Source organism: Ammospiza nelsoni, chromosome 7 (genome assembly GCF_027579445.1).
Source record: "Ammospiza nelsoni isolate bAmmNel1 chromosome 7, bAmmNel1.pri, whole genome shotgun sequence".
Taxonomy (NCBI): Eukaryota; Metazoa; Chordata; class Aves; order Passeriformes; family Passerellidae; genus Ammospiza; species Ammospiza nelsoni.
This window is the reverse complement of record NC_080639.1, coordinates 36,115,854-36,127,274: the sequence shown is the minus strand read 5'-3', so window position 1 is coordinate 36,127,274 and position 11,421 is coordinate 36,115,854. Positions and strand designations below refer to the sequence as shown.

General features: G+C 37.9%; 1 protein-coding gene across 1 annotated transcript in view; it reads right to left on the bottom strand.

The window, feature by feature from the left end:
- The window catches only part of ARHGAP15 (Rho GTPase activating protein 15), a 323,268-nt gene that overhangs the window by 58,615 nt on the left and 253,232 nt on the right, over positions 1-11,421 (bottom strand). The window lies entirely within an intron of this gene.

The window sequence follows — 11,421 nt, the reverse complement described above, 5'->3', positions numbered from 1 at the left end:
GGATATTAATTCCTTCTTACTGCTTCAAAAATATTTTGTTTGGTTTTCATCTCTGGGAGGAAGATTTGCCCAGCAACAATATTAGACAGACCCCTGTTGGCCTACCTAGGCTATGCAAAGCTGTCAAAAATGATAACACACTAAAGACAAACCACAAGTGCCTCCAAAACTGTTTTGCAAACAAAAAAAAAATGTGTTCTTTTGAAGCTTGACTGAGCTAAGGAATTTAAATATAAAAGAAACTAAATGCTAAAATAGAGTTTCTAATAAAAATAAAACAAGATTGGGTGATTATTCTATTTTTCTTTGAGTTTCTTTTTCTGAGTTTTTTTTCTTTTTAATTCTAGAAGAGTCATACTGTTAGAACATAACAAACAGTGAGATCATAATCCACATAAAACTCAAGGAAAGAGCAAATCCTTATTAGTCCAAACTAAAATGATACAAAATGACACACACTTTCTCCAAGTTCTGTTACTCCAAAAATTGAGTTTGCTTTTTTTCCCCCCATGTGCTATGATTTTCTCTTTTAGAAAATTTCAGTCTGAATGCAAATCGGGGGCCAACCATGAAAACTGCTGAACAAATTTAATTTGAAGCAACACAGTCCTGAAATGTTTTGCTAAATGTCACTGAAATTTCATGTGTAGCAACTCAGTGGGCTTCAAGAGCAGCCTCTTTACTGAACTGTTGCTAAACAAAATGGTAAAATCATTGGAGACATGTGGACACCCCCAACACCAGATCCCCCTACTGTAACCATTTACTCTACTTTTGGGCAGAAAATCTCGTTCAAAATGGAGTCATCTTTCAACTTTTATTTAATAAATGTTATTAAATGGTTTCAAAAATTCTGGATTTGGAAGATGTATACAAATAAAGAATGAACCCAGTTTCTTTAACTTGGAGTAATGTGAGACAAAGCTGGAACAAAGGCAGACTTGTGCATTTCATTTAGATGTCTTGCTTGCTTCTTTGGTTTCAAGCCTCTCTTTTTTTTTCCCCCCCTTTCTTTCTTTTTTTCCCATTCAATTACCTCAATCATAAAAGTAATGATTTGATCTCAAATGAGTTACCAGAGGGGATCTTCTTTAGACTCTGAGATCATATTTGATTGATCGTATTTCAACAATTAGCCTTTTATTTTGCCACACACTATTGAACTAGATCGACAGCATCTTAGCAGGCCAGCTTTAAACAGTCAACTGTTAACAATAGCATCAAAAAGAGAGACCTGATGGGGTTTACTGTCACTTTAAAGAACAGGGTGGGTTTTCACATTGTTGAAATCTGTCAGATATTTTGAAATGTCCCTCTCACTATGGTGCCACACCCCCTGCGTGCCCTTATAATAAAATTGGTTTTACTCCTGATTAAATCATTTTCTCCCTACCCACTACCATACTTCTCATAATGGACCTGTGTGCTCTACAGCTGGTGTTCTTCCCATGGTACCAATTCTTACTTTATCTTTTAAGCACTTTGCTGCTAAGATCTCATGCAGAGTGCTTATGTTTTGTTAAGAGCTTCATTCTTAGAGAAATAGCTTAACACATGTTCTAAAAATGTTGTACAACTTATTGCTTAAAACACATTTAGAAAATGTATAAGTACTGTAGCTTTGGCACAGAACTTTAAGTAGAAACCTTAAAAAAAAAAAAAAAGAAACACAACTTGTTTTTGCCATGCATTTGTCTTAAATGTCTAAAGTGGAATGCTTGACTTCTAAGGCTTTATAGAGACTTATCTTACCAGATTTTTGCACCATTTCCAGCTCTTCAAGGAAACGTGTTAGGAATGTATCATCGTGAAAGCAAAGGGTGTCAATTTTCCCTCTAGCAATAAGAGAGTTTTTAAAAATGTTTGCTAGAAGGAACAAATGCCAAGTCAAGAAAAAAAAAAAAAAAAAAAAAAGGAAGAAAAAAAAAAAGGAAAAAAAAATGAAAAGAAAATAGAAGTCCATTCAGTGTAAGACTCTCATTTGGTTCCCACTGGTTGGAACCACTCATGCCATGGCAAAAGGGCCGTAAGCAAACACACACACACATTTCAGGCTGGGTTTAAGGGGAGAACCTAGCTTTTTTGCTTTACTCAGACATAATTCTTATTGGGGTGTTTTGCTTACATAAAGATTAAGTCCCAAATTTGGTATTTAAACTTGACAGTCAAGGATTGCTTTCAGTCAGGAGATACTGTATCTGGGAAGATGCTCAAAATCTCACAGTCCTAAAAATTTGCTTTAACTTGTCAGTACTATTTGATTAGTTCAACCATCACTGCCAGTTGATATCATATATCTTAGATACAGACACAAATATGCCCAGAAAATCCCATAAAATTTATGCTAATACCCAGGCTGAAAATATAAAGACCACATTAAGGGGAAAAAAATAGTGTGGGCACTTGTCAAGGTTATTAGTTTAAAAAAATCGATACACAATACATTTGTGAAGGAACGTGTGCTTCACTGCGTTATTATTCAGCCTTTTCAACAATTCACATTTTTAATGGCACTTGTAATGTCTGCAGTAGAAGCAAACAGGAGATCAGCTTTGGTTTAAGGGTGCTATTCTGAGGTTCAGAAAGGAAGAAGGTAATCTATGGAAAGATCAGCTAAAGACAGGGGGAAAAAAATATAAAAATATATGAAAATTAACCAAAGCTGTGGAGAGAGCTGAGTTTTGAAAGAAAATGGATGTGGTTCCTCTAACCACATGCCCTGCCTGGTATGTAGACTAATCTCTAGGAGCAAAATGCAGTCATTTGAGAGCCCTGCTCCTTCACTTGTCTTTTCAGATAATTCATAGCTTGTATTTTCCCAGCTCCAAGCTGTCTCCTGCCCATGCTGCCATCACGTGCCAGAGCTCCACCTTCAGAGGTTTTTGCCCCCTTTGAGCATTCCACATTCCTGCAGCTCATGGATGACCACAAATCATGTGGGAAGCAAGTCCTGCAAACCCAGCTGGCAATGCTGGTTTGCTGTGGGGGCTGTGCCCTCAAAAAACTTCCTAAAGCCTTTGGTGATTCAGGGTCTTTTTGGGTCTCATTCTGTGATCCATTTGCTGCTGTTGCTGCCTTTTCCATCATTTCCCTGCTGGTGGCTGCACACAGCAGCACTGGGATGAAAATTCGGAATTTGGATAAATCAATCCCCAGCTCCAGTGTGGAAAACTTGAGAGCACTGGGTTTTCATCCCAGTGAGCAGTGTGTAAGCTGAGGGAGATGTCCCCTGGAGAAAGTCCTCCATGGCACTGTTAAATAATCCTTACAATCTCCCTCACAAAAAAAAAAAAAAATCATTGCAGAAGAGCTGAGTGTGCACAAAGAATTCCCAGTTGGCTTAAATCCTGGGAAATTTTTTGGACTCACTCATCCCAATAGGAATTTTACTACTGAGAGATCCAAACCAGAGTCCTGTGGTTGAAAGAGGAAACGAAATTTCCTCATGCAAACACCAGGAAAAGAGTGGTGAACGGGAAAAGAACTGACCAGTGTCATCATGTTTTTTCCCAACTTGAAGAACCTTGTATGAAATGTGGAGACACCTCTTTTTCCTTTTCTTCTTTTCATAGTTGTATTAATCAAAAATATTTTCCTGATCATTCATGGTCTTCACTAGGAAAAAAGGGAAAGAAGAGACTCAAGCAGAAGTTCTCCACGTGCACCAGCACAGCTCTTCATCACAAAATCCCTTTGTGAGGGCTGTTCTCATGACTGACAGCACAAACACCAATTTGTACTCTGGAAGGTGTGTGTGTGTTCCATCGCTGTCCCTGCATTTTCCAAGCCACAGCCTTTCTGGTCACCAGTGCACAGACACAGCAGCATTCTTGGGGCAGACAGCTTCTTTCAAACACCTAATTTAGAGCAGCAATTGAGCACAGAGATGTCCAGACATGACAGCAATGGGATGGTGTGAGGTGGTGAAGATTGTTTCTCACTCTATGACCAGGAGCTCAATACCTTGGTGAAACAGCACAAGATGCTGAGCTTCCTACCCTGGAGTATATCCTACCCTGACATTGCAGTTTATATACACTCCAAAGTGCATAAACGCCCTGGAACTTCTATGAAATAGCACAACAAAAACCTCAACTCTTGAAGCAATAATTCCCTCATTCAGGTGGAATTTTTTTTGAGTTCTTCCTCTCTCCTTTGCTAGGTTTGGGAGATCCATTGTCCTGCCTGAACTCAATGCCCAGCCCTTCACCTCCAAGAGTGGTTAAACAAATCAAGGAAAATGTCAGCTAAGCAAATCATTACATTTTGTCTGCAATGGATTTCTAAACAGTCTCATCTGAATCCATTCAATGCTAGCACTGATGACTTATCAGGGATACAGTCAGCAAAAAATAGCTTGTGTGCTTTTCTCCTCCTCTGCTGGAGGAACCTGGCATGCCCTCTCCACAGAAAATTTAAGCTGTGATGTTACAGAGCCTGAACATGTGTTTATTATTGGAGTGCCCATTTCCATGAAGTCCAAGCACAAATTACTGAGCAACTTCAGCTAAAATGCAGAACATCTCTGTGTGCACCCAGAGTGCTGCTTATTCCAGTCCTCCCCAATGACAGTTCTCTGACCTGGGGGCATGCTGGAACAACCAAGTACTGCTAACAAACCTCAGCCTTTGCCAGAAAAATAAAAAGTTTTCTGTACTTGGGCACACTGGGTCATATTCATCCTCATATAATTCCACAAAGCCCAAATAGTGAGAGAGGGATGAACTGTCTCATTGTTTCTGTGAAAAGATCCAGTACACTTGAGGAGTTCAGGGGTGGTACATGATGAAGGCATGCAGAGGACTTCAAAGGTTTGGAAAAGTGGTCAGCCAGTGATGCCACAGTGCCAGGGAAATTTCTACACCATCACTTGCTGTTTAGACCTGAAAGTATAAAAACATGCAGTGGTACTGAAAGGACAATACTTTTGGCAGCCAGAACCAGGTATCGCCACCAAGGCACTCACATGTAACTCACTGCCAATACCTGCTGCAAGCTTCAATGGCACATATTAGTTTTGACTTAGCATATTCTATCATCGTGATCTGAAGCAATAATTACTGTGATGGGATTATAATTACAAGTACTTTTAAAATTCATTAAATTTAGCTGAATCAGCTTTTCCGTATGGGAAAGGGAATGATTTTAAAGAGAGAATATTTCCCCTCAAAACGCAGCTGAAAGCTCCCTAAGAATAAACAGACCACCTGTTTACAGATCAACATACTCCTGCCAGACTCTCTTGGAGGTGACTTGTAAACAAAGAGTAGGAGCAGGCAGACACAGCCCGAGCAGGGGGACCTGCAGGGCCTGATCACTCCTTCTTTTGGGGCCAGAAACAGTCAGGTACTGCCCAGGGTTTAAAAAAAGGGATAAGAAAGGAGCACAGAGGAATTCCCACCCAGCCCTTGCCCTCCCACAGAGCACCAAGGCTGCCCGAACACCAGGAAGGGGCTTGGCAGACTTTCTGCAACTCACAGGAATTGAATGTCTGTGCTGAGGGGAAATTGCATTTGTCTTACAGTGCTGGGATTCTCTCCTCTGTCTAATTTTCTCTACATATTGCACAGTAACTTCAGCTTCTTCCTAATTGTTAAAGCACACTTTATTTTTTTTTCTGTTTATTCTTCCTTCTTTATTTTCAGCTCGGCTAATGTCTAGAGAACAAAAAATACCAAATACAGAACAAAATACCAAAATACTGGTCTAATACTTGCTTAGACCAGTAACTTATTCTCCTGGATACATTTTGCTGTTCAAAGGGAAAAGTCCATTCTAAATTCTGCTTTTGACTTGATTGATCTTCCCCTCTTTGCTGTGCATTGTGTATACATACATTAGTCAAGGTAAATATCTGCCTTCCAACTTCAAATCTGTTATTAGCATTTTTTTTTATTGTGTAATTGCTCTCCAGTAAGCTTCTCTGCAATCTAATTTTAGGAGTTTTATCTTTTTTTTCTTCTCCATTTACAGTCAGATCTTTTATCAGATTTATGTGTATCAGTGTCCGCAAATCTACATTTTAAATAAATTGAAGGCTCTGAAGATCTAATACAGAGAGGAATTGGACAATGCCTCTCTGTCCCATTTTCATACTTCAAAAATATGTTCATATTCATATCTTTTTAATTGTGCTACTAACTCAGAGTGCTTTAGGATTCTGCCATATAGCTGTTCTGTTCTTCCCCTTCTTGCTGTTTCTAACACTGCTTCTATTTCCATTCTTGTCAAAAGCCTTTTCATAGTCCAAAAATCTGTACACAATGTTTTGTAATATTTGGCAGACTTATCTGAAACCTAATTCACTGCTTTCTTGTGATTCATGGGTCATAAATTATTTCATATGTAATGTACCCCAAAGGGTAAAAAAGTCTTTGTATTAAATTTCAACCAGACACTTTAAGGGAGAGGAAAAAATAAAGGGAAAAGAGTATTTTTGAGAGTGTCTGCAAAGATCTGACCTCAATATATTGTCTAGTGTGTTGTCTTCCACAAATGGCATCTCAGTATCCTTCAGTAAATATAAGATTTCAACATGCTACAAGCAAAAACACTCTGCTGTAGTGTGGGCTTGCTATGGACAACTTTAAAGGAAAGGAGAAATACAAAATATGAAGCACTGCATCAGACGAGCGATGCATTAAATCAGTCATCTCCAGTGATTGTTAAACTGAAAGGGTCTGCATGAAAACAATTCAAAAAACAAGAATACCACCCAATCCTGACTTGTTGCACACAGCCAAATATATTATTGTGACTGACCCCAGTAACAATGAGCTTGTGCCTCAGTGAGTGAGTTTCAATAATCAAAGGAAATAATTAACAAAACAATAAAGATCATTATAACTTCCTCTATGTAAATGACTTCCAAATGTAATAGATCAAAGCTCAGGCTAAAATTAAGCAATTCCCCTAGTCCTTCTACAATACTGGAAGGGAACAAACATATACAGTTTGTTTACAGCTATAAGGATTATCAATGAAACAGTATTCGTTGTTTTATTAGAAAAATAGAAATCTAAACATATCTCAAAGTGCTATACACATATTCCTCATATCTGTAACCTCATTTATTTTGATGGGAATATTTCCAGGGATACAGGTTACCCACACAAGTAAATCTGTGTTCTCACACCTTGTTGTTTTTAGGATGTACAAACAACAAATTTGACATATTTATTTTTTAATGAACGGGCTCTTTGAACAGAGCATCTGAAAGAAGTATTCTTACATGAAATCAGGTGCACACCAGCCCTGTAGATGTCAAGGACAAAACATTTTATTTTGTATAGAATTTATCTTTTGGTTCGCTAAAGTCAAAACACTTCTGTTCATCAGAACTTTTATAAAGGACTGTTTCATAATATGAATCCATTTGGATTATCTGACCAAAGATAAGACTTCAATGGACTTACTATATCATTCACCACTGTACCAGTGCCACAAAAGGGAATTACAATTAATTGGATTATGTTGGTCTCCACCCGCTGATTGTAGAAGAGAAAGTCTGAAACTGTAACTATTTCAAACAGTCCATATCTCTCATCAACCATGGGATTTGGGCTTTAATTTACCAATAAAGCTTAATTTCTTCTCTATAGTCTCTTCTGGTTAGGAAGAGGTCATTTAAACACTTTATTCAAGTTTATTCAAAAAGAAAGGACACTTTGTTAAATACTTTCAAACTAGCACTTTAATGCTTGCACCTTGCCTTTAGGAATTCCTTCTTTATTTCTATGAGCAATAAAGTGAGTTGCCCTGAAAAACCCAAGACCAAAATCCAGGACGCAATTTAGGTGATAAAAATAATTCAGGCTTCACCTCTCATGGTTCAGTTCATGAAAATTTGGCTGAGATTGTTACCTAACACAACAATTTGTTATCAGTTTTACAGTGAACAGAGAATATCACTTCACCTCATGGACAGACAGGAGATAGTGAGAGTTTTCCATAGCAGAGCACCATGTTAGATGTAGGTTTGTCTGTAAGGACAGTTACACCAGGAAAGGCAAAGGTATGAATATAAATTTGATAAAATTTGATATAAGTATAAATTATAAATTCTAGCTTGGAAATAGTAATGTTTTACAATGCAGGTAACTTCAACTACATTAATTAATGTGACTTACATGCTAAAACCCCAAAAAAACCCCATCCTTATTTTATATGTCTACAAGTATGTACATATATGTTTTATATATATATGTATGAACATATCTAAATTTGCTAATAAATTATATTTTTGCTGATGGCTCTGCCTCAAAGCCATTAACATTTTTCTTTACTACCCTTACTGGAAGGTTATTTCAGTGCCTAATTCCTTCAAGTTGCCAGACTAAATTATTCAACTTTATATACTTTAAAAATAATTATTAATATCAGTAATGCTCGCTTTGATTTTTTTTTTTTAATTTTTTGTCAAACTTTCACGTTCGGTTTAAGGAATAAAAAGTCTTCAGTCAACTTACTTCAAAACCATGTTGCTTAATTCACATTTGCATTACTTTTGGCTAATATCTGAAGCTCTAATTCCGTTCCCTGGATATTAGCTGGGACTAGCTATGCTGTTAAAGATAGGAATGCTTCTAAGTACTTACTGAATCAGGGCATATGAGATGATAATTGTGTGTGTTTAAAACAAAACTTTAAACAGGAGGGGATTATATAAGTTGCTAAAACAAATATATCTTCAAGTGCACTGAAGGACTTTTAAATGTTAACGAAATGTCCTTTGATAATAATAGTGCTAATAATAACATAAATTTTCAAATATTTTTTATGCGTTTTGAGAATCATGTGTTACCCTGAATATGGAAGGCTCTTGCTAAGTGCACTTTTTTCATACAAACTCATCAGATTTGGGGTTCCAGCCACTCTGGAGTCACACCAGAGGATCCTGTCCTGATCCAGGCATGGGTTATCCTGCACATTTCAGCTTCTATTGCACAGAGCTGGCTTACAAACATTAACATTTTATGTATTGCATTTTTGTGACAGCAAAAATAACTTCAATGGGAAGAATAGGATGACTCTGCAAGTGTGGAAACCCAAAGCGTCTGATCCAACCTGTGTCCATGAAACCCATGGAGTCACATAACTGGTGGCATACAGAGCTGCATGCGCAGCAACATTTGAGACCTTGCCCAGGTAACTTTGAATTGGAATTTTGGGGGCAGTGTGGGCTTAAAATAATCTCCACCCACCCTGCCACGTGCAATTCCACGTGCCACTCCACATCTTCTCCCCCTGAGCCTCAGGAGATGCATGAACAGCCCGGGGCACAGGCAAACGCGCCTGGCAGTGCCTGTGGCTCCTGCTTGGCAGGGAAGGGGTGCGATGAAATTCGGGTGACTCACGTCACGATGTTTTCCATTTCCCACGCAGCCTCATGTGCAAGGAGGAGACGGCGGCGCCTCCGGCATCCACCAAATCCTTGCTCACCTCACACCTTTCCCTCCACCTCACGTGCACATCGGCATTTTGCGTTTTCATTTTCTCTCTGGTAGAGCCCAGAGCAGATTTGCCATGTTGGCCATTGATTTGTGCCTCCCTTTCTCCTTTCCAGGGTTTATCTGGATGTGTATCCTAATTTTTAATGCTTCCAGTGCCTCTCATTCCACCTCAGCTTACAGGCATATATTACAGGAGGGCAAGGGTACGCTTCAAAACAGTTTTAGAACTTCACAGTACATGGATTTTTCCTGTTCTACAAATTAGTCTTGTGAATGGACTTGTAATAACGAGGATTTCAACATAAAATAAGAGATTTTCATGTCTTTGGTTCCTTGAGACGCATTCAGGTCTCTCCCGTGAGAAATATATTAAAATATTGATTAGATTAGAGCAACATTTCAAATAAATGGAGATTTATACTTCCTTTTGGAGACAGAATCTTATAAAAAAGTTTCAAGGCATCACACAACAAAGCAGTTGACAAGAAAGATAGCATCTGCTTTCCTGGCCATTCAAGCTGAAGTTTTTCATTCTAAATGCAGGCAATGTTTCCGAAGTTAACATAATTAACTCACGACAATCCTGAAACATCATAATATAAGATACAGATGGAAATTCAAAGCTTTAAAAATGTCATATAACTGCAAGAGGATTACCATTTTTTAACAGCATGAATCTGAATACTAATTAAAAAAGGTGGTTTTATTTCAAACACTTTTGCCCACTGTGGCATTACTGGGCGGGTTATTTATGTATTAATCTATTAGGAGGCATACATTGCTTGCAAATTGTGATATGCGATAATAACGAATTTAAGAGATAAAGGAATGACACTCTGTCCTGCTTCCTGAAACAATAAAAGACCAATAGTTCAATTAGTTAGTAATTTCCGTGTGACTATTTGACAGATTCTGCTAATTGTTAAGCTCCCACTAACTATTGCTTTACATAATTAATTATATTCAAACGTGAACAACAAAGACATGTGGGCCAGTTGCCCTTTTGACAATGTTTTTCGCAAACTGATTTGCTTACCAAAAATATTTTTAGAAGGAAAAAGATACTAATCTGAAGTGGAAATACACATCAAAAAACGTTGAAACAGCTCTGCATTTTACCATGGTTATGAGAAAAAAATTTGGATTGTTTAACATATCATTTATGCTGCATGCATAATAGCTGAAGTCTTCTAGCCGAGATCTTTCATATTAATTTAGCATTGCATAAAATTCATAGTAACAGGTCCAAGGGTCAAGCATCATTCATCATTAGTTGAAGTGACATTTGCAACCCTTCATATAGCAGCTGCTTGAAAGGGGAAAAAAGGTATTCTTTGGGAGAATGGGGGGTAGCACACAATCCCCGCTCTATCCGCGGAAGGGAAAACAAGGTGCCACTATGTCAGCGTGGTAATGTGCTTAAATTTGGTGATGTCATTCTTCCCTAACCCCCACGAGTCACAAGGCACAAGGCAGCTGCATTCCTGAACTTCGGAGTTCGGGTGGAGATAAGTAATAACTAGATGTAAATGAATTACATTACTGTGGTTGTGAACGTAGCTCTGTGCATCTAAATTATGATTTATATCAGGATCCTATCTTGTTTTTGAGAGTTTTCTACTTGTTAACAAGGCAGCCCTTGTTCTCATGGCATCCTCCAGGCATAATAGTTTCTGGGAAGCCAAATAAGATCACTTTTGAAACTGCAAGACAGCATTCCAAGACTTTGCAGCAGAACACATTGGCCAAATTAGGACTTCTGAAGACTGTTAACTAACAAATAAAATCTTTTTTTTTTTCCTTCTTTCTTTGTGGCATGTCTTCACTACTATAAAACATTAAGATCAGAACCGAAAATGTGAGCAATTAAAATGAAAATGTAATCATCTGCAAGAAAAGATAAATTTGTATTAAATGGCTAATACTTCACAGTCCTTTTGATATTACAAGTACTTTTTAAGAAAATATA